We start from the raw sequence: 19,895 nt of genomic DNA on the forward strand, positions 1-19,895 counted from the left end.
GAATCAGCAGACCATATTTATGCATTTATGTAAAATTTTACATGTTTATGTGCCAAGAAATTAACATAGAGTACAATTAAGGGAAAAAAGTACTATGCATATAACACTCAATAAGTATCTGGTGAATGAATGAATGCTGAATAGTGTGTTATATGTGGTAATTTTATAGATTTGGATTTTCATGCAGTTGCTTATTTGCTAATGTTACTGTGACACCTGCAATGCTTGCAATGTGTTCTAATCAGAATCACTAATGTTCTCTGCTTCCAGGATGGGACAGGCTGCCTGGGAGAATCCTCCTTTACTCTGTGGTCATCCTGTTCACTGACCAGCTGCATCAGAATTAGCTGGTGTGATCGCTAGAAGTGGAAATGACAGGGTCCCAACCCTGGTATACCGATTAGCACTTGGTATGGGGGCAGGGAGGCAGATGAAGGGACTAGGGCGAGGGGAGGGAACTGGGAACCTGCATTTTAACAGGCACCCTAGGTGATTTTCACGCCTGTTACAGCCTCAGAGCCATTTGCTCCAGGCATGGTTAGCTGCCAAAGTGATGCAGTGCTTTTTAAAATCTTCAAAACAAACAAACAAACAAACAAACAAAGATTTATTATTTACTATATTTAAAAAAATCATGCCTCATTGTCTGACCTTTGTTTGTTTGTTTGTTTTGTTGTCAGTATTTAAAAGACCTAGTTTGTGTGAATTTCCTAATATGTAGATCAAACTTCGAATGGACCCATCTAACTCAGGAGGACCTACATTCCCTGAGCTGAACGTGCCTCAGTGCTTTCTCTTATGCCAACTTTGGGCAGTGGTGACCTGCCCTAGCAAAGGAATCTTAGGTCTTCAGTCACCCTAAAACAAATTCCTGGGAAGAAGATGCAATGTATCAGACATAAAAAAGGTATGGAGGATAGATGATGTGACGACCCTATATACTTTTTTTTTAAATGTTTGGTACAGTATTTTTTTTTAAGTTTATTTTATTTATTTTGAGAGAGAGAGAAAGAGAGAAGAGAGAGAGGGAGTGCAGAAGAGCCGAGCATGGGCCTCGATCTCATGAACAGTGAGATCATGACCTGAGCTGAAATCAAGAGTTGGACGCTTAACTGAGCCACTGAGACGCTCCTGACACACGTATTTCTGTGGAAGATCCATGCTCTTATCACCCAGCTTTGTCCACTTCACATTTTGCTTTACTTTCTTCAAACACGTGTTCCCATACATAAACCAGGATAGAAAAATTGTATAGCCCTCCCTGACCCATCCTTTTCCCCCTTCCCCAAAGATAGCCACTGTACTGAATTTAGTGGTTTTTATTCCCATAAACATTTGTATAATTTTTACTATATAATGTATTCATACACAAGTTAGCCTGCCATATTTTACACCTTATATAAATGGTATTGAGTGGTATGCATTTTGCTGCAAATAGATTTGATTTACCATGTTGACACCTGTAGTTCCGGCTCATTTAACTATTCGATAGCATGCACAGTGTGCTACAGTGTTGTGTAGTAGAGAATGGTAGGATAGTGTCACTTGTAGAGTAGCAATTGTGTGCTATAGGGGCTCCAATCTTATCTATTCTTTTTTTGATGGACATTTATGTTGTTGTTAACTATTATGGACAATGTCAAAGTGAACTTTTTTGGTCAATTTCTCCTGCCGTGTGAGGATTTTATATCTCTAGCAATGGACTTTGGGGCATAGCATATATAAATCTTCAACTTTAACAGCTAGTGCCAAATTGTTCTACAAAGAAATTGCACCAGTTCCCATAACCACTTCTTGAATATTCCAGCAAGTTTTCCTTGTGTGGCCTCAAATTTAAAAGCAGAAAATGGAAATACAAGCCAAAGAAAGAAAATAGCTTTGAGGACGCTTTTAATTATCAGTGGAACCTACGTCAGACTGTTCGTTTTCCAATCTGAAGGCATTTCTCCCGTGTGACCACCTCCCTTCAAATACAATCAGTGCATATTGGTTAAGCTCTGGTGTTGAGGCATCTGGGGGTGGGAATATAACACTGTTCATGCAAAAGGACTTCTTCACTGAGACTTTAAAGAATAAATGGGAAGCTAAGACAGAAACTATAGATAAAAGTTAATTATTTAAATAACACTTTAACAGAAAGAGAGAAAAGATATCACTGGATAGTGCTGATTCATCACTGAATCAGTTGTGCCTACATTAATTCTATAGGAGTTCTCAAGATGGGGAAGTCAGAGTCTGTGTGATTCCAATTTGCCATAGAATGGTTTCCTAGCAACCATCACTAGATGAGAATCAGCTAACTCTGCTTTTTGAAGCAGACTTTAGTCTGTTAGAAAAACGAGTTAAATAAATGCCAGCTTAAAGTAGAATTTGACCACATAAAAATACATTTGAAATATATGAATTTTGAACAAAGATCTAAAGTGGTTTCCTTTCCCAGAACCTAACAAAGGTGGGTGTATGGAAGTAGAAGGGGCACCCAATTTAAGGAGTTGGGCATCTGACTTTTCCCAGGAGTTGGGGTTGGACAGTGATGATCGAAGAGACAGCAGACAGACTGGGTGCGGGGCAACAGGGCTCCGCTGTTGAATTACGGAAGAGAGCAATTTCCTAGGCACACCTGTCCCAGGAAGTCTTACAGTTCTTACAGCTATAGGTGGGGGAAATTAGCTATTTGGGCATAGCCCTGGAGATTCGCTCCACATCACCAGCTTCTACTTTGTCCCTGGAAGTTAGCCCCAAGGGACTAACCTCAATTTCCTGATGTAGAAAAACAGGGTTAGTCCATTTCTATTTCTCTTACCACCTCTTGTGACCTCTGATGGTGACTGTCTGGTTGGAGAAGGGAAGATCTTGTGGGCATTCCCAGAAAGAAGACCCATGTGGGGCCAGTTTATGTATTTCGAGCTTTGTGGCCATGGCACCCAATAGAACCTGACAGAGGAAATGGTCACCACTGAAGGACAGAGTTTTCAAAGAAAATTCTTTCAGCTAGAACCATGTCAAGAAGACATTTCTTAGGCCTTCAAATAGAAATGGAGACTCATAGAGTTCTAGACTTGGAAGAGACTTTTACAGATCAAATATATAGACTATAAAGAAAACAATTCTGCCTTGCTGTTCAGAGTTACATTTGTACCCAACTTCGCCTGAAGAGGAAACTACGTCTTTACCTTTCTCCTTTGTACAAAACAAATGCTATCAGATACTCTCAAAGATACCTATAAAACAAGGTATGGTTTTTTTTCTGTAAAGCTTTGTCAATAAAGTTGAGAATAAAATATAAATGAAGAGATCCTGAAAAAATTCTTATTATTCTTAAAATCACCCAAGGTTCGAAGTTAAGATAAATCTAGAGCTGATACTAGAATTCTGTTAATGATAGGTCATTTTAGCGCAATTTTCCAGCACTGTAATTTCTGCTCATATAAAATGTTATTGAAAGCCTTTATAAATCAATCAAGCTGGGGCTTCTGGGTGGCTCAGTCAAACTTCTGACGCTTGATTTTGGCTCAGTTCGTGATATCATGGTTTGTGAGATGGACCCCCGCGTCTGGCTCTGTGTTGACAGCGCAGAGCCTGCTTGGGATTCTCTCTATCTCTCTGTCCTCCCTGCCTCTCAAAGTAAATAAATAAACTTAAAAAAAAAAAAAAGAAATCAAAGCTATGCTAATTTGAGAAATTTATTGACAAGTATTTTTTTCAAGATAGTGGACTAAGTCATACAATTACCCTTTAGTTGTTCCTTGACATCATTCTTTGATATACCAATTCTTATTAAAAGGAATTAATTTCTTTGAATGTAATTAGGGTGACGGATATACAAAAATGTAAGATTCCAGCCCCACCAAAGCTGGTGGGTCTTCTGGTTTCTGACACCAGAATTAAGCTTACTCTGGTGGATGCAGTGGTGTATTGAGGCTGGTTCTCTTCCCAACTCTGTGTTCAGTGATAGGTTGGTGCCTTGGAATCAGCCACGGTGTATTTACACCACTAAAAGTGGCAAACACTACAGATCAGGGCTTTTATTGGAGAGCCAGTTGATCATCACAACCCTGGGCAGATGTCACCTCTCTCATCACAGTGAATAGTGACTCCTAGGTCCACATTCTTTCTGCTTCCATTTGCCATCCAGCTCATATGTGCCTAGGGCATAGACTTAATTTTCCTATTGTCCAAGCAAAATACAATCAGAAAGGGAGTCTATAATCATTTCTTCTTTAATTAAAAACAAATCTCAAAAAGTCTCATAGAATCCATTTCGCGATTGACTGTTAGGTATATTTAGTTTTGTGTGATTACCTATACCACTAGAAACCTCTGTTTCCAAGGATAATGGCAACGTCTCTGGAAAGCCAATTCAATCAATTTACCTTTCACAATGGGCCCAGCCTAATGACCAGGCTGCTTGTTGGGGAGCAACTTTGATGCAACAGCCCTTCACAGACCCCCAGGGGACCAGAGAGTCAGAAGTGCCTTTGATTCATGCTGCTTGTTAGGAGCTTAGCTCCTTTAGTGCTAAGCATACTCCCTCCTGCTGGTTAAATCCCTTGTTTTTTCCTCTTGGCTGCACTAAGTATCCACCACATATGGGCAGTGTGCTAGGTACTGGTCTGTCAGGAAAACAGGAAGTGGTTCTTTTCACTAAAGCTGGGAGCCAATCCAGCATGATATGGATTTAATGAGAGGTTAGAAAGAACCCAGGTGACAGGTGTATGAGGAGACATCTGTACCTGGTCCCATTGGAAAGTCAGAAGTAGCTGATACTGAGAGTCCTGTATAATGCCCAGTGTTCTTGCTACACTTTTGTTGCTGATATATTCTTAAAACAAAACAAAAAAAACCCAAAAAACGCAATGAAAAATGTGCTGTCACTTGGACTTTGGGGGTAAGTCCCTTTAGGCAAAATAGGTATCAACCCACCCATCCATCCATCCATCCATCCATCCATGTGTCCCACAATAATTTATTAAACATTACAAAATCCTATGATCAAGTCTGCTCAGGTGCTATGGAAACCCCTTGCCTATGGGTAGACAGGGATCTGGGGGTTAGAGGGTACAGAAGAGGGTGGAGAATCCACCTGCTATTGGCTTTTTCCTCCAGCATGCTGGTTGTTATGGAAGAATAAGAGATCTTTTCCCATGAGGAGTTTATTACGGAGGAGGAGCCGCCATGTCATTTGTGGTGACAGGGTGAAGATGTTGATTTTATACCTTCTGCACATTCCACTCTCTCTAGGTTTTAAACAAGTTGACTTAAAAAAGAAAAAAATTCAGAAGGTATAAAAGGAAACCACTGATATCAACTTATAAGCCCTTCTTGGATCTTCCTTCCCAGCTCTGTTTCCTCGGGTGGGGAGGGTGGGAGGAGAATGGCTGCAGCAGAACCACAGTCTCCTGCACAGCTCTGGGAATGTGCTTGCCCCTCATACCTGCTGACCTACCACCTTCTGGGAGTGCCGGGCTACCCCAGCCTCTCCATCCACCTGCAGTTATATCAGTCTTTGTACTATGCTTACCGACTCAGAAAAACCCAAGCAGAAATCGTAATTTGGTGGAGGACACGTTCCACGACTTGAGTCTCATGCTGTGTTGGTCCCATAGATGCAATTAGTTACCCAACAGCAGAAAGCTTGTTCTGTTGTTGGCAGGTACCTTGGCACATTACCCATAGAACAGATGGCTACTGGTTCCACAAATTAGATTTCCAGATGATTGTATACCAGTGTGTCAACCAGCCATTCCTGCCTTGCCCTTCCTGCCTCCCAGATAAATTGGAATGAGTCTATGTAAATGCACTGACCTCCTACCAATTAACCATTCCTGTGGGCGGGAACACAATTAGGATAGGGTCTGAGGGAGGGCAAGGGCGTCTGCTCCCTCAAAACATTTAATTAATCTTCAATGTGCATGTCTTCTTGCCCTTTCTCTCTAGTCCCCATTCCAGTATTCCCAAATGTTCTATGTACTGACCTGACAGCACCTGGTCTCCCTTCAGTCTGCTTTGATGACCAGGCTGGGAGGGATTCCCTTGCCCCAGGTCTGTGCTTCTGATTCATATTGATGTCATGCAAATAAGAACCTTTCCCCATTACTAAGGGGTGAAATAGGAGGGGCTTCTGTAGCAGACCTGCTTATCCGTTCTCTCCTGCCTCCATGCTTCCTTCTTAGAGGTAGTTCTTCTGCTGTGTATTCTCCCTTCCACCCCATTGGTGGTGGACTCAGAAGATTGTCCAGAAACCAATCAAATCCCCTGTCTTGAAAAATGAAGATGGAGGGACCAGGAAGCGGAATGGTGTCAATGCACAGGCACTAGGGTGAAGGGCTAGGCAGTCTTGCAGAGGGCCTCAGAAAGGACCTGGTTCCAGAGTCTAGCTGGTCACCTTCTCTTTGGATTCCACTTAATCTGAACTTTTTGAATAAAATTCCTTTTAAATTTGCATGAATTGTTTCTTAAAAAAATTTTTTTAATGTTTATTTATTTTTGAGAGAGAGAAAGAAAGAGACAGAATGTAAACCAGGAAGGGAGACATAGAATCTGAAGCAGGCTCCAGGCTCTGAGCCTTCAGCACAGAGCCTGATGCTGGGCTTGAACTCACAAACTGTGAGATCATGACCTGAGCCGAAGTTGGACGCTTAACCGAGTCAGCCTCGGCATGAATGGTTTCTATGCAGCCAAATGATTCCTCTCTGGAATGTCCCTCCACTCCATTTCCTTTCCCAAAGGAAAATCACAGAAACTATGTCACTGTCTTGGCTAAGACTATCTCCCAAGCCCTGAAAAGTCAGATGCCCATCCCTGTGCTAAGCAAAACATTCCTGAGCCAGAACCACAATCAAGTCCAATTATGAATAGGTGGAACCTCATCTGAAGGCCTTTCACTTGTGCTCTACCCACTAGAGCAGCTACACAGCCCGTGGCTTGGAATGACACCAATGTTCTTTCCTCCAATTGCCAAAGTAACAGTGACAAAGGGGCTGTACTTTTTTCCGTCTTGGTCTTGCCTACTCAGTGGTGTTTGGATAATCATACTAATTGGATTGGGTATAAATAATACCCCTTGATTTCCTTGCTTTCATAAGAAAGTGGTTTAGAGTAGAGAGAAGCAGTGCCTCTTACGGCAGAAGTAGTTTGGGATATGGCCATTCCCCAGCAAGGATGCAGCTGGGCATAGACCCAGGGCCTGGCTTTGGTGGAGGAGAGGACCTGGAGTTGGGCCTACAAAACATCCAGTCAGCTGCAGAAGAGGTATGTCCTTTTGGTTTTGATTATTTGCTTAGATTGCTTTCGCTGATTTGTTTTCTCACATTTTGAACAAATCTGTCTGGCAGGGGGTGCGCCAGGAGCCCATTGCACTCAGTCTTCCTGAAGGGGATGGTTGGCACTGTGACCAGGAGGAAAGTGACCTTCCAAACTCCCTGAACATGATGGGAGGGAAAGCAGAAACATCACTCACATTCTTATATCAGGCTCTAGACTCGGGATCTTTGAAGCCAAGTCCTGGTCAACTTGGCCAGTGGCTACTATCTGTTAACTGTTTAGAGACAGTCCGATGTGAACCACTGGGGAGCTGCTAGCCAGCCTTAAGAGGGACTTGGGGTAAAGCTGTCACCATACTGTATTTGGCCAAAGGCACACAAAGGGTTAGTGACTGTGGGTGACGAGCGTGTCTCCCCCTGTATCACGTTCTTTTTGTATGTTTGGTGACCAGCTAGCTGCAAATGATGTCATGGCCAGGGATGTGCTAAGCCAAGTAAATAATCCCCTTTGGCCAGAAATGTGTGAGTTTGTGGTTTATATAAAGCAAGTTAGTGAGGTCTGGTCATAGGGAAGGGGCCAAGCAAACTGTGAAGTGATCATTTCCAGATGTGCCCAATTTCAGTATGGAGACAGTTACGTCATGCAATCAGGCTGGTGCCCCCATGACACAAGGCTAGCTGAGTCTTTGGCAGGAACTGGCTCTGATTCTCCTGGCCTGTTTTCATTTATCTTCTTTAACTTCAAGCTGACCTGTTGTTTTCTTCTTTGAAATCCCTAGGAGTTTATAGCCAGATAATTATGAAATTTAAATAAGCACACATTTGGAAAATAGGGAAAAAATACCAAGACTCAGACCTCAGGCCAGGTTGCAGGCTACCACAGATCAAAAACAGTCTTCTCTGCACTTCACACAGTGGGGCTGTGTCTGATTGGGGGCAAGTGGCTTGCCCTGCTCCGCTTCTTGGTTGAGCAGCCACCCTTGACCTTTTCTGGCATAGAAGTGCCTTTTGGCCTCAAATTCATGAGTCTTTGGAATGTTAGCAATTTAGAGAGGGTTTATCTCTTCAACTCACTACCTGAATGTGTAACAAAATCCTAATGGCATGATTTAAAAACATACAGCCAAGGCAAAAATACATCAAAGGACGAATAAATCATAAAGTCTGCAGTAAATTCAGGAAGAGATGGTTTTATAGCAGAGTAACCAAGGCCCAGCCACTCTTAACAGTTCTTTTCATGTAGTGCCACACAGTTTAGGACCGGCATGATATTGATATCTCCAAGGCCACATTAGGACATTTGGTCAGGCAATGTCTTTTGGGTGTTTGCTTTATGAAAGGCATGGGATTAAGAGCTGAGTTGGGAGAGACAGAAAGGAATCTGAAGGCCTGGTTTTTGTACTCACAGAGTTTGCAATCTTACTGGGAGATAGAGCTACAGGTCAAACAACTTAAAGGTAGTTTTCTGAAATCTTAAATTACAAAGTACCAGTGGGGGGCCATGGAGGGGGAGGGCCTGAGACAGTGAAAATCCATCCATCTTGTCTGGGACATTTCTCAAACATTTTCTGTACTAAGATACATCCAGCTAAGTCCTGGATCTAGCCACAAAAATGTGGATGTCACATGAGGGTGTCTGATCTGCTGAGCTGCTCGAATTCCGACGGTGGTTTGTTAGATGTTCTATCAACATCACCTGGGGACTTTCACCAGTGAGACTGTTAACCAAGAGCTCAGTGTTACCAAATTCTTTTCTCTTTAAAGTCTTGTGAGATGAGATTATCTTCCTTGCCTCATTGTGATTGGATGGATTATACACCAATAAGTTGCTGTCACCCTTTTACCAAGAATGCGTGGGAGTTTAGTGTTCTTGTTGGGTATAAGGGTAATCACATATCTGAACATATGTGCGTGGGAGCGAGAGTATATGTGTATGGTAAAGGGTACGGATTTGAACACTTATGTATATTTCCTGTATGTGACAGGATAAATGACCCCAATAAAATGTGAATATTTAAATTTTCAACACTACCCTCATGTGGCTTTTTACTTCTTCCTGTGTTCTTAGTTGGCAATTTAAGGTAACTGGACCCCACACGGGCATTGGCTCTTCAATTCTGGCCTCATGAGCCAACCAGCCAGGCTCCCAGGAGGTTCTATTTATTTAACTAAGTGAATAACATGCTTTGCCTCTTATTTTTTAAAGTACTCTTTCATTAAAACAGCTAATCACATGCATTTTCTAAAACTTTATTGCCGACTCTTAAAGATGGCTGAATTTTAGAGCAGTAATTAAGAAAACAATTAAGAACCTATGGGGTATTATGCTAAGTGAAATAATTCAGAGAGAAACAAATGCCGTGCGATTTCACTTATATATGGAATCTAAGAAACAAAACAAACAAACAAGCAAAACAAAACTTAGAGAGAGCAGATTGGTGGTTGCCAGAGGGGAGGGAGGTGGGGGTGGGAGATACGGGTGAAGGGCATCAAGATGTACAAACTTGCAGTTACAAAATAAGTCAAGGAGATGTTGAGCATGGTAACTATAGTCAATAATATTGCATCGCATATTTGAAAACTGCTAAGAAAGTAGAGCTTGAAAGTTCTCATCGCAAGAAAAAAATTATAACTGTGTAGTGATGGATGGTAACTAGACTTACTGTGTGGTGATCCTTTCCCAATATATACAAATAAGTCACGTTGTACACCTGAAATTAACATGAACAAAAAAGACCAGTGTGCAGATCAGAGTCCATTTTGAGAAACAGAAAGAAAAAAAAAAAAAAAAAAGACCGTATTGGTCACGTGGTAGACCCATTTAACAAAACTTGGCGTATTGTAAGGGGATACTCTGTGAAGCTGGAGAGCCAAATCTAGGTCAAGCAGAAGGATGTATGTATCCTGCAGTGAGTATATGAAGTTTGCTATCCAGAGGAGATAGAATAAGCCCAAATGAGAAGAAATTAAAGTTTGGATTAGTTCTTGGCTTGCAGATTGGTTGAAGAATAGGGAGGAAAATGAAGATTGGACACATAGGACTATCGTGTGTTTGTTTTGTTTTTTTAAGATAATTTATTGTCAAGTTAGCTAACATACAGAGTATACAGTGTGCTCTTGGCTTCTGGAGATTCCCATGATTCATCACTTACATGCAACACCCAGTGTTCATTCCAACAAGTGCTCTCCTCAATGCCCGTCACCCATTTTCCCCTCCCTCCCACCCCCCATCAACCCTCAGTTTGTTTTCTGCATTTAAGAGTCTCTTATGGTTTGTCTCTCTCTCTGTTTGAAATGATTTTTTTCTCCTTCCCTTCCCCCATGGTCTTCTGTTAAGTTCCTTAAATTACACATATGAGTGAAAACATACAATATCTGTCTTTCTCTGACTTATTTCACTTGGCATAATACCCTCCTGTTCCATCCATGTTGTTGCAAATGGCAAGATTTCATTCTTTCTCATTGCTGAGTAGTATTCCATCATATATATACCATGTCTTCTTGATCCATTCATCAGTCGATGGACATTTGGGTTCTTTCCATAATTTGGCTATTGTTGATAGTGCTGCTATAAACATTGGGGTACATGTGACCCTATGAATCAGCACTCCTGTATCCTTTGGATAAATTCCTAGTAGTGCTATTTCCGGGTCATAGGGTAATTCTATTTTCAATTTTTTGAGGAAACTCCAAACTGTTTTCCAGAGTGGCTACACCAGTTTGCATTCCTACCAACTGTGCAAGAGGATAGAACTATAATATTTTAATTAATAATATTTAATATTTTAATTAAAAAATTTCTAAACATTTATTCATTTTTGAGAGACAGAGGCAGAGCATGAGTAGGGGAGGGCAGAGAAAGAAGGAGACACAGCATCCAAAGAAGGCTTCAGGCTCTGAGCTGTCAGCACAGACCCCTATGCAGGCCTCGAACTCACGAACCATGATATCATGACCTGAGCCAAAGTCAAATGCTTAACCGACTGAGTCACCCAGGATCCCCAGGACTATAATATTTTTAAACATGAAGTTGCTAAGTTTCTGTATCCCTCCCTCAGAAAAAATAGTCCTTAGGATCAAGTTGGGGGAAAGAATGACAGACCGATCTAATTCAGGATTGGAGGTCCTTTGTATGGGGTGGGCAGAAGCTCTCTGCATCCAGGTGCTATATAATATTACCATGACTTTGTAAAGACGATTATACCTCCTGTCGCTGGAGTGGCTCTTACACTGCTTACTTCTGGCTCAGTGAGGACCCACAGTATGAAAGGCCTGAAGAGTTTGTGTGATTGAAATGGCATTTAGAAAAGCCCAGAGACTAGAATAAGGGAGAGGAAAGCCCCAGTTCCATCCTCTTCTTGATAGATCACTTCTGGAATGATCTTTCTAAATGGGGCGCCTGGGTGGCTCAGTCGGCTGAGCGTCCAACTTCGGCTCCGGTCACGATCTCGCGGTTCGTGAGTTCAAGCCCCGAGTCAGGCTCTGGGCTGATGGCTCAGAGCCTGGAGCCTGCTTCCGATTCTGTGTCTCCCTCTCTCTCTGCCCCTCCCCCATTCATGCTCTGTCTCTGTCTCAAAAATAAATAAACATTAAAAAAATTTTTTTTAAATGCAAGTTGGGGTTACAACTTTCAGACATAATGCCCAAACAATTAATGGGTACTTCGTCCATGTTCTAGCGTTCTCAAAGTGGCTACATAAGTTATCTCACAGAGCCTCCATACAAATCTATAGTTAACAGTCATCCCCATATTGCAGATGAGAAAACTGAGACCCAGAGAGGGTAATAGGCTAGCCAGGAGGTAGAGGTTCCAGAACTTAAATACAAGCTCTCTGGTTCCAGGACTGACATTTTTCTACTGTATCAGGAACTGAACTGCAACAAGCCCAGAGGCAGGAGGCCAGGACTGAGGATTCTGGAAGCCACATTCCAGAAGGAGCTTTTGAAGAAACTGGGGATGCTCAGCCTGAAATAGAGATGCTTTTAGAGGGCCCTGTCATATTTGAAACCTGTCATGTGGAAGACAGAGGAGGCTTCCTTATAGCTCTGGAAGGCAGAACTAGGTCTAATCGATTGAAATTATGTATGAAGCTGGAGAATGAATACAAAACTGTGTCTGAAAGAGTGACAAGGGTTGAGCCACAGAACTGTGTCCAGATAGGTCAACGAAGCAACGATCCCAGAGCAACAGAGAGCCATCCCAGTCTCCTGGGCAGGTGGCACAGAGGGTCGTAAGCACAGGTGTCTGCAGCTGGACTTTCACCTGCTTTTGTGGGCCGGCTGTCAGTCTAAAGCACCCGTTCTGCTCGGCTTTGATTCCCCTCAGTGGTTTCTCCCCCGATTTGGGGGCTTGTCCTGGCCCATCAGTTTGGAAAGTTCAGTTCCGAGCTGACTGCAGACCCCTCCCACTCCCTGACTGGATTGGCCAAAGCCCCTGCCAGGATGGGCCACTGGTCTTAACAGGCCTCCACCTTTCAGCTATTTTGGTTTTCTCCTGTGCTATGTCTGTAGATGCCCTGTAGCTTCCCTCTGCTTTCTCTCAGGTGCCGAGACAACCCAGGGCTTGCTGTTGGTGGTGGTTTATCCCCAGCCTGTTTGCATGTGGGGTTCGTGGGAATACCTCACCACCCCCTTTGCTGGCCAGTGTTGTCCACGGCTAGGTTTCTTGGTTTTGTTGGTCAGTAGCTCTGTCTGTCGGGGCTCAAGAAGGTCCAAAGCCTGTGCTGCCACATCACAGTCACCCTGCTGGGACTCTCTGGGCTGCAACAGTCACCTCAGGCTCCTCCTGCTTGGGCTCTCGAGCTAGGGATCTGCTAATTTAATTACAACCAGCTGTCTTAGAAACCGTCATCAGCACATAATTAAACAACACTTCTCAGAAGGGGCTTGGAGTTACAAAGTAAGTTAAGCTCTGCTAGAACATGACTTAAAAAGAAACTCCAGAAGATTTAAAAACAAATGCAGGGGATTTTTTTTTCTTTTTTCACAGTGAGTTATGGTCCTGGGCTGGGTAAGAGATGTCGTTTATCCACATTTTGCATTCTTCGCCCCAGTAGAGAACAATTCTCACAGTTGGATGTCCGACTCAGTAATCTGTCGGTTTTGCCTGACTAAAGTCACATCATTGATTGATGCCAAATCTCGCTCAATTAAAGGTTCATTTTTCTTTTGGCCGTTGGCAAATGCAACATTGATTATGGGTTATTAGCATCCACCCCCTCAGATTTGGAATGTGCTAGGAGTGTTGGCTTGCATACCAACTACAGGAGCAGCAACACGGCTCCACACGCCTTTCTGTCCTGGGCGCAAGGACACCAGCCAGTGGGTCTGACCGCGGGGAGGACGAGGGGCATGCTCAGTCTCCCAGGGAGATTAGAGAAAAGGGAGCTTTTCCCAATATCCATCTCCCTGCCAGCCCTGCCCCCCCTCACCCCTGCCTTTCCAGGCTAAGAAAAATGGGGGTATTTTGTGATAACATTTGGGTTCCTTAACTTGTCTATTTATTCATTCATTTGTTTTATTCATTCAACAAGTATTCTTAAAGACTGGCTTATGGGCAAATGAATACCTCGTTGAGGCTATAGAAGGGCGAGACCCAGTGAGCCGTGTGTGAAAGCAGTCTCTCCTTTGTTGCAGAAGTTCCTAAGCAGGATATGGAAACTCTGAGCCATGCCTTCCCGTCAGGCCCTTCCTCTGAGGTTTTCTGAGGAGACATCAGGCCTGGTCTGCCAAAGGACTTTACATTTTTTCACTCACGTTCCTCCTCTTTGAGATGCCCCCCACACCCCAACATACTCTGGCCTTGAGGTGTGCCTTGTCTGATTACCACGGCTTTCCAAGGATGAAAAGGAGGTGCACCTGCCCACAGGCAGAGGCCCCCCCCCCCCCATGAGGCGTGTGCTGACAGGATGGGGTCTGTGTCCCAGGGCTGCTCCTGTGGAGGTTCCTCTCCCCCCACTCCAGATCGGGCCCACGGGTCTCCGCCACCACCCAGGGCATTTGATGGTAGGTCTGCTGGAGCAAATGACCACAAACTCAGTGGCTGAAAATACCACAGATTTATCATTCACAGGTCTGGAGGTCAGAAGTTCTCTGGTCTAAGATCAAGATGCTGCAGGGCTCTCCGTTCCTTCTGATGGCTGTATTTTCTGTCTTCTAGAGGCTTCCTGTGTTCCTTGGCTCCTGACCACCTTCCTTCATCCTCAAAGCTAGCAGGGTAGTATCTTCCACCCTCTGCTTTTGTCTTCACATCCTTCTCTGACTCTGAACCTCCTGCCTCTCTCTTATACGAGGACCCTTGTGACTGGATTCACCTGGGTGATCCAGAATGATTTCCTCTTCCCCAGGTTCTTAAATTAATCACATCTGCAAAGCCCCTGTGGTTATGTAAGGTGACTTTCACAGGTCCTAGGGATGAGGACGAGGACATTTTTCGGGGGAGCCATTGTTCTATCTGCCATACTCAGCTCCTTTGTTTTAATCCTTTTTATTTACTTTTATTTTTTGCAATTTTTTGTTGTGGTAAAACACACATATATGCCCCTTTGGAAGCATGTGGGTCTGTGGTATTAAATACATTCATAATGTTGTGCAACTATCACCACCCTCCATGTCCAGAGCTCTTTTCATCTTGTAGAACTGAAAGCCTGTGTCCAGCTCCTTTTATCCTGACCAAGGCAGATAACTCCTCTGCCCGGCATTCGTCAAGATGATAATAATGAGAGCTAACGCTTAATGAATGCTTGCCACGCGAATCGCAGGCCACATAAGAGCTTTAGACACATTTTCTCATTTAATTCCTCCCCAACATCTTAGATAGCTGCGAAAACTGAAGCATGAGAGGTTAACCAGCATGCTCAGTATAACCAGACCAGGGGCAGCTGAGCGAGTAGAAGCCTCTAGATGCTGCTTCCCCCGGAGAGAAGGGCTATGGGGACACCAGGGCCCAGATGGATGAAGAGAGTTGTTCCCAAGCGGCCCGCGGTGGCCGGGGAACTTAAAGGATCTCATGTGAAAGGCAGAAGAAGATAAACTTCTCAGCCGGCTTTGTGGCCGGTGTCAATTAAACACCATTGCTCTAGGAGGCAGTTAATCAGACACTTCTGTCTGAAAAATAATGCTGCTGAAGTAAGCAGGACTTCTACAAGTTACAGGAGAACTGTCAAGCTTGTTAGTGGAAATTCCCCCCAGCCCTCCCCCATGAGGCTGCTTTGCTGACGCTGCTGCAAAAAAATGTCTCTGTGTGCTTTTTCCGGCCGTGGTTTCTCGACGGGCCTCTCGTCTCACTGCTTGCTATTAGCAGTGATGGTCCTGTGGGTCTTCAGGAGTCCAATTTTCTTTCTGCAGGAGAACGAGCAAATCTTCACAAGAACTCCGCAACCCTGTAATCCCGCTGACCGCTGTGTGAAAGATCGGCCAAGAGCTCAGAGTTTAGGGGAATGAAAAGGGCTCACAGCCCCCCACCCTGAAGAACATGAGCCCGTGGAGGACCGAGGGAATGAAAATAAAATGCCCGGTTTGAATAGGGAGCCAACGAGACAAATCTTGTCCATGGTTCGGTGTTAAATGATGCCCTTAATCCCCAGCTCTTGGGACCTGGCATCTCCGTTGAACTTTGATCAGCCTTGGCTCAGTCTTCACGTTCCCTGCACTGATGTTCGGGGCTGTTTGCGGGCACAGTAAATATTTGTCTTGTCAAATGGCATTTGGCTCCTCACATGTCTTGTTTAAGAGATAAATGTCAGGGATTTCTCTCTCTCTCCCTCTCTCTCTTTGGTGGGAACTGCAAGGAGATATACATACGTTAATAACATTCCCCCTTCCCTACCAACTGTGAAGCCCCAGATAAAGACTTAGATCTTCAGAGTTCTCATATCCTGATTGGGTTTGTGTCAAGTCAAAGTGAAGTCACCCCCGCCTCAGTAATATATGTGCCATCGAGAGCACAGCCTGTTCCAGACCAGAAGCAATTTCTGTTCTGACATGTCTCTGTTATTAAAAAGTTAAGGAAAGTAGAGAGGGGAATACAAAGATTAGATCTTTCAAAGATGAAACTACAAAGCTAATGGCACTGAGCTATCTGTTCGGAGGGGTGAGGAAATCTGCAGTGACTTCAGCCAGGAGGCTGAAGGAGGAGATATAAGGAATCCACACGAAGCCTTGACCATGGGGAGGAAAAAGAATGGGGAGGGGGGGGAAGAACACTTCTGCCCTATAGATAGTAGGTCAAGAATACAGGGATAAAGGATAATAATCAATTAGAAGGGAGAGGGCATTGGGGTAATGGAAGATCTTCCCCTTTATCACTGCTACAAATTAAAATAACATAATTGGAAATGATGACTTCATACTTTCATAACTGCATATTCATAAATAGCAAATGATGTGTGGGGAAACGGGCAAGGGCTCTTCTTTGTGTGCTCGTGGACAACTGGGGCAATGATTCTGCCTGGCCTTTGGGAGCTTTCTGTAGACTGAGGAAGGGGATATGGTGAAAAGTAGCAAGGGAATGTCCTGATTTTGGAGGAGGGGGTTATGCGCTGACAGTAGTCAGACTATCCCATTGCCGGGGGAGAGAGTCACATAATGGTAATCATCACTCTTATGACACTTATGTGCCCTCCCCCTGTAACTTGTCCCCTCACTAAACCCTCCCCCCCCCGTACCCACCCTCTCAAACTCTCTTCAGATGCAGCTATCAAATCCACAAGGCCAGCCCTCCAACAACCCTCATAGTCCTACTCAGTCAGCAATGAGCTAAGTCTCCCCTATCATCTGTGCCCGTCCCCTTCAGCCTAGTTTGCCATCCTAGGATGTCAGCACTTACCCACAGCCCCTTGGATGCAGGATACAGCAGCTACAATCACAGGGACTGACAAAAGCAATGGGAGTCACAGTGACTGCTTTTGTTGAGCTTTACTTTGGGACTTTGTCCACGCTAGAGACAGGCTCATTTTTCACCAACACAAGTTTTACTTGTTTCACTCTATCTGCTCACAGATAATTTCCTCAGGAACAGATATGGGGACCCAGACTTGAATATTTGGCTTGGTGTAGTTTGGGTCCTTGAACGCCCCATGATCTCTGCTTCTCCTACTTTCCAGTTACTGCTGAGGCTGGGGAAGGATTCACGCACCGCACAAGTGGGAGTTAAGGAGCATGATTTGGAGCCTGCTTGGCTCAGAGCCTCTGGGATTTAGACCCATTAAGGTTGGACTCCTCCTGTTTCCTTTTGCAATTTCCCTTGTAACTTTCCAATTTGAATCTGTTTAAATTGTCCCTAGATTGTACAGGCTTGCTTCAAAAGACTTTTTCCATTGTGAAATAAAAAGAGTTTTTAAAACATGTAAATACTTATGCAAAGTGTATCTTCTCACCACCACTTCCTCCTCCTTAACCCAATCCCTGCAGCTCAGACTGCTGTGGCTCAGAAGATATATGAGGTCACAGAGGAGCAGGAACCTGGGACAAATGTTACCATGACTACCACTTAGTGAGCACTTACTCTGTGCCAGGAACTATGCCAAGCCCATTATATGCATCATCTCATTTTCCTCCACAACAACTCTCAGGGCTAGATTATCGTTAATATTTTTATTTTAATAGAGAGATTGTACCAATATCCTGGGTAGTGGAAAGGCAGACTCTGAGGCCAGAAACCTGGGTTCAGATATTGCCCTGGCACTTGGGCATGTGTTGTCACAGGCATGCTAGGCAACTTCAGCCTGTTCTTCACTTATCAAATGGTAATAACAATAATAATGTCCAACAAATATCGCTGTGTAATTTACTTCTCATGTATATTCCTTATTTCTAGGAAACATATGAGTATAAGGCACATGAGAAGGTCCACCAAAATGGTAGGGATTATTTTCTGTTTACTCATTCATTTATTCAACATTTATTCAGTGACTACTCAGTTTTTTATTAATTTTACCCCATAAGCACAGTGCATAGGGCTTAAGAGCTTTTCAGGAGCCTGTGAGAATGTTTGATGCCTAGAATAAAATTAATAACTCCAAGACAGGAAGCTACTTGCTGTAGATTCATAATTAATAAATGTTAACATTGAATGTGTCACTAAACTAACATGTCAACTAGTCAACTGTTGACAGTTTAACTCTTCTGCAATGTATAAATAATTAACATAATAGTTTATGGCACAAGAGCAAAGTGAAGAATTTAACATGTTAGGGGTGCCTGGGTGGCTCAGTTGGTTGGGCTCTGACTTCAGCTCAGGTCATGATCTGGCATGATCTGGTGGTTTGTGGGCTGGAGCCCCACGTCGGGCTCTGTGCTGACAGCTCAGAGCCTGGAGCCTGCTTAGAATTCTCTGTCTCCCTCTCTCTCTGTCCCTTCCCTGCACAAGCTCTGCTTCTCTCTCTCAAAAAATAAATAAACTTAAAAAAAAAAAAATTTAACATGTTAAAGGATGCCTTTTTAAAAAGATAAAACCATGACTGTCATATAAATATACAAAATGAATATATGTCAAATAGTTAGTTTATTAACTAATGAGGAAATCAGCAAGATGTTACAATTGGTTCAAAGGAGAATTCAAAGAGCAGAAACATATGTAGGTCATGTGAACTTACAAATATACGCAAAATTGGCTTTTTCCATTATGGTGGGGGTGGGAAGGGATCAACTGTTCCTCCATCAGACAGAATTATTTTGCATATTTATAGGTAACAATTATTTGCTTTGTTATCATTTTAAAAAATAACAGAATTATAAAATAGTTCTAAGACAATGAAAGGTTTAAATTCCACAGAATCAGATAAACCAAAATAATGTGCTCTCGATAATACATAGTTTGCCAATGAATACATCCAGCATTTTTTTTTTTTTTGATACTCTTTGGTACATTTCAGAGTCTGTCACAATTTTTTCTGACGGTCTCTCCCTCTTTCCTCGTGATTATAGAATCTCCAAGAAAGATTATTCTTGACCACAAAATAAGATTGATTTCAATTAGGTTTGGCTTGATTGGCTTGATTGTTTACATAAATTCAGCAAGTGTATTCGTGAACATATAGGCTTCCTTAAGTTTGCTTTGCAAATCTTGAGCCGCACAGTATCGAACAATGCTCATGTCATAGAATTAACTTCTGTCTGGGAGTTATTCTAAGGAATCTCAGATGGATTTAAAGGCCTGTACTATTTACTATCTTGAGAGAGGAAACCGATTCTAGGAAATGGTCTCCACCAAATTTCACTGCCATACCTATATGAATGTGGGTGAATTCCTCTCAAGATTCTTAAGTTCCCTAAATATCACATGGTTCCTGGTCTGCTAGGAAGTGGTCTTCCTAAACCACCTGAAAGGCTGGGACACCCCCAGCCAGGAGCCAGGCCAGCTTTCCTGAGAGGGTCTTATAGACGTTAGTTCCATAAGTACAGCCAACCTTTGTTTCTTAAAACAAAGTGGTGGTCATATTTGACTGAATGAGCACCATTCTCAAATATAACACTTCTGATAAGGTCCATATTGCACGGTCAACATGTCCAATTATATCCTGCTGAAAAGGAGGGCTGCAAACCATGCAAAAAACAAAAGTGAGGAGACTCTTTCATGTTTCTGAGTTCTGGGGACCCAGTGAGAATCAGCTATCACTTAAAACCTGTTTACTT

At 43.3% G+C, this 19,895-nt stretch overlaps 1 long non-coding RNA gene across 1 annotated transcript; it reads right to left on the reverse strand.

Moving 5' to 3' along the window:
- Positions 1-14,305: 14,305 nt before the first annotated feature.
- LOC132669996 (uncharacterized) lies at positions 14,306-17,673 on the reverse strand. The gene is made up of 2 exons (XR_009606353.3): positions 17,089-17,673; positions 14,306-16,044 (listed from the first exon to the last, which is right to left on the reverse strand). It is a non-coding gene; the product is annotated as an uncharacterized LOC132669996 (long non-coding RNA).
- Positions 17,674-19,895: the final 2,222 nt, after the last annotated feature.

Source organism: Panthera onca, chromosome B3, assembly GCF_046562875.1.
Source record: "Panthera onca isolate mPanOnc1 chromosome B3, mPanOnc1 haplotype 2, whole genome shotgun sequence".
Lineage (NCBI taxonomy): Eukaryota > Metazoa > Chordata > Mammalia > Carnivora > Felidae > Panthera > Panthera onca.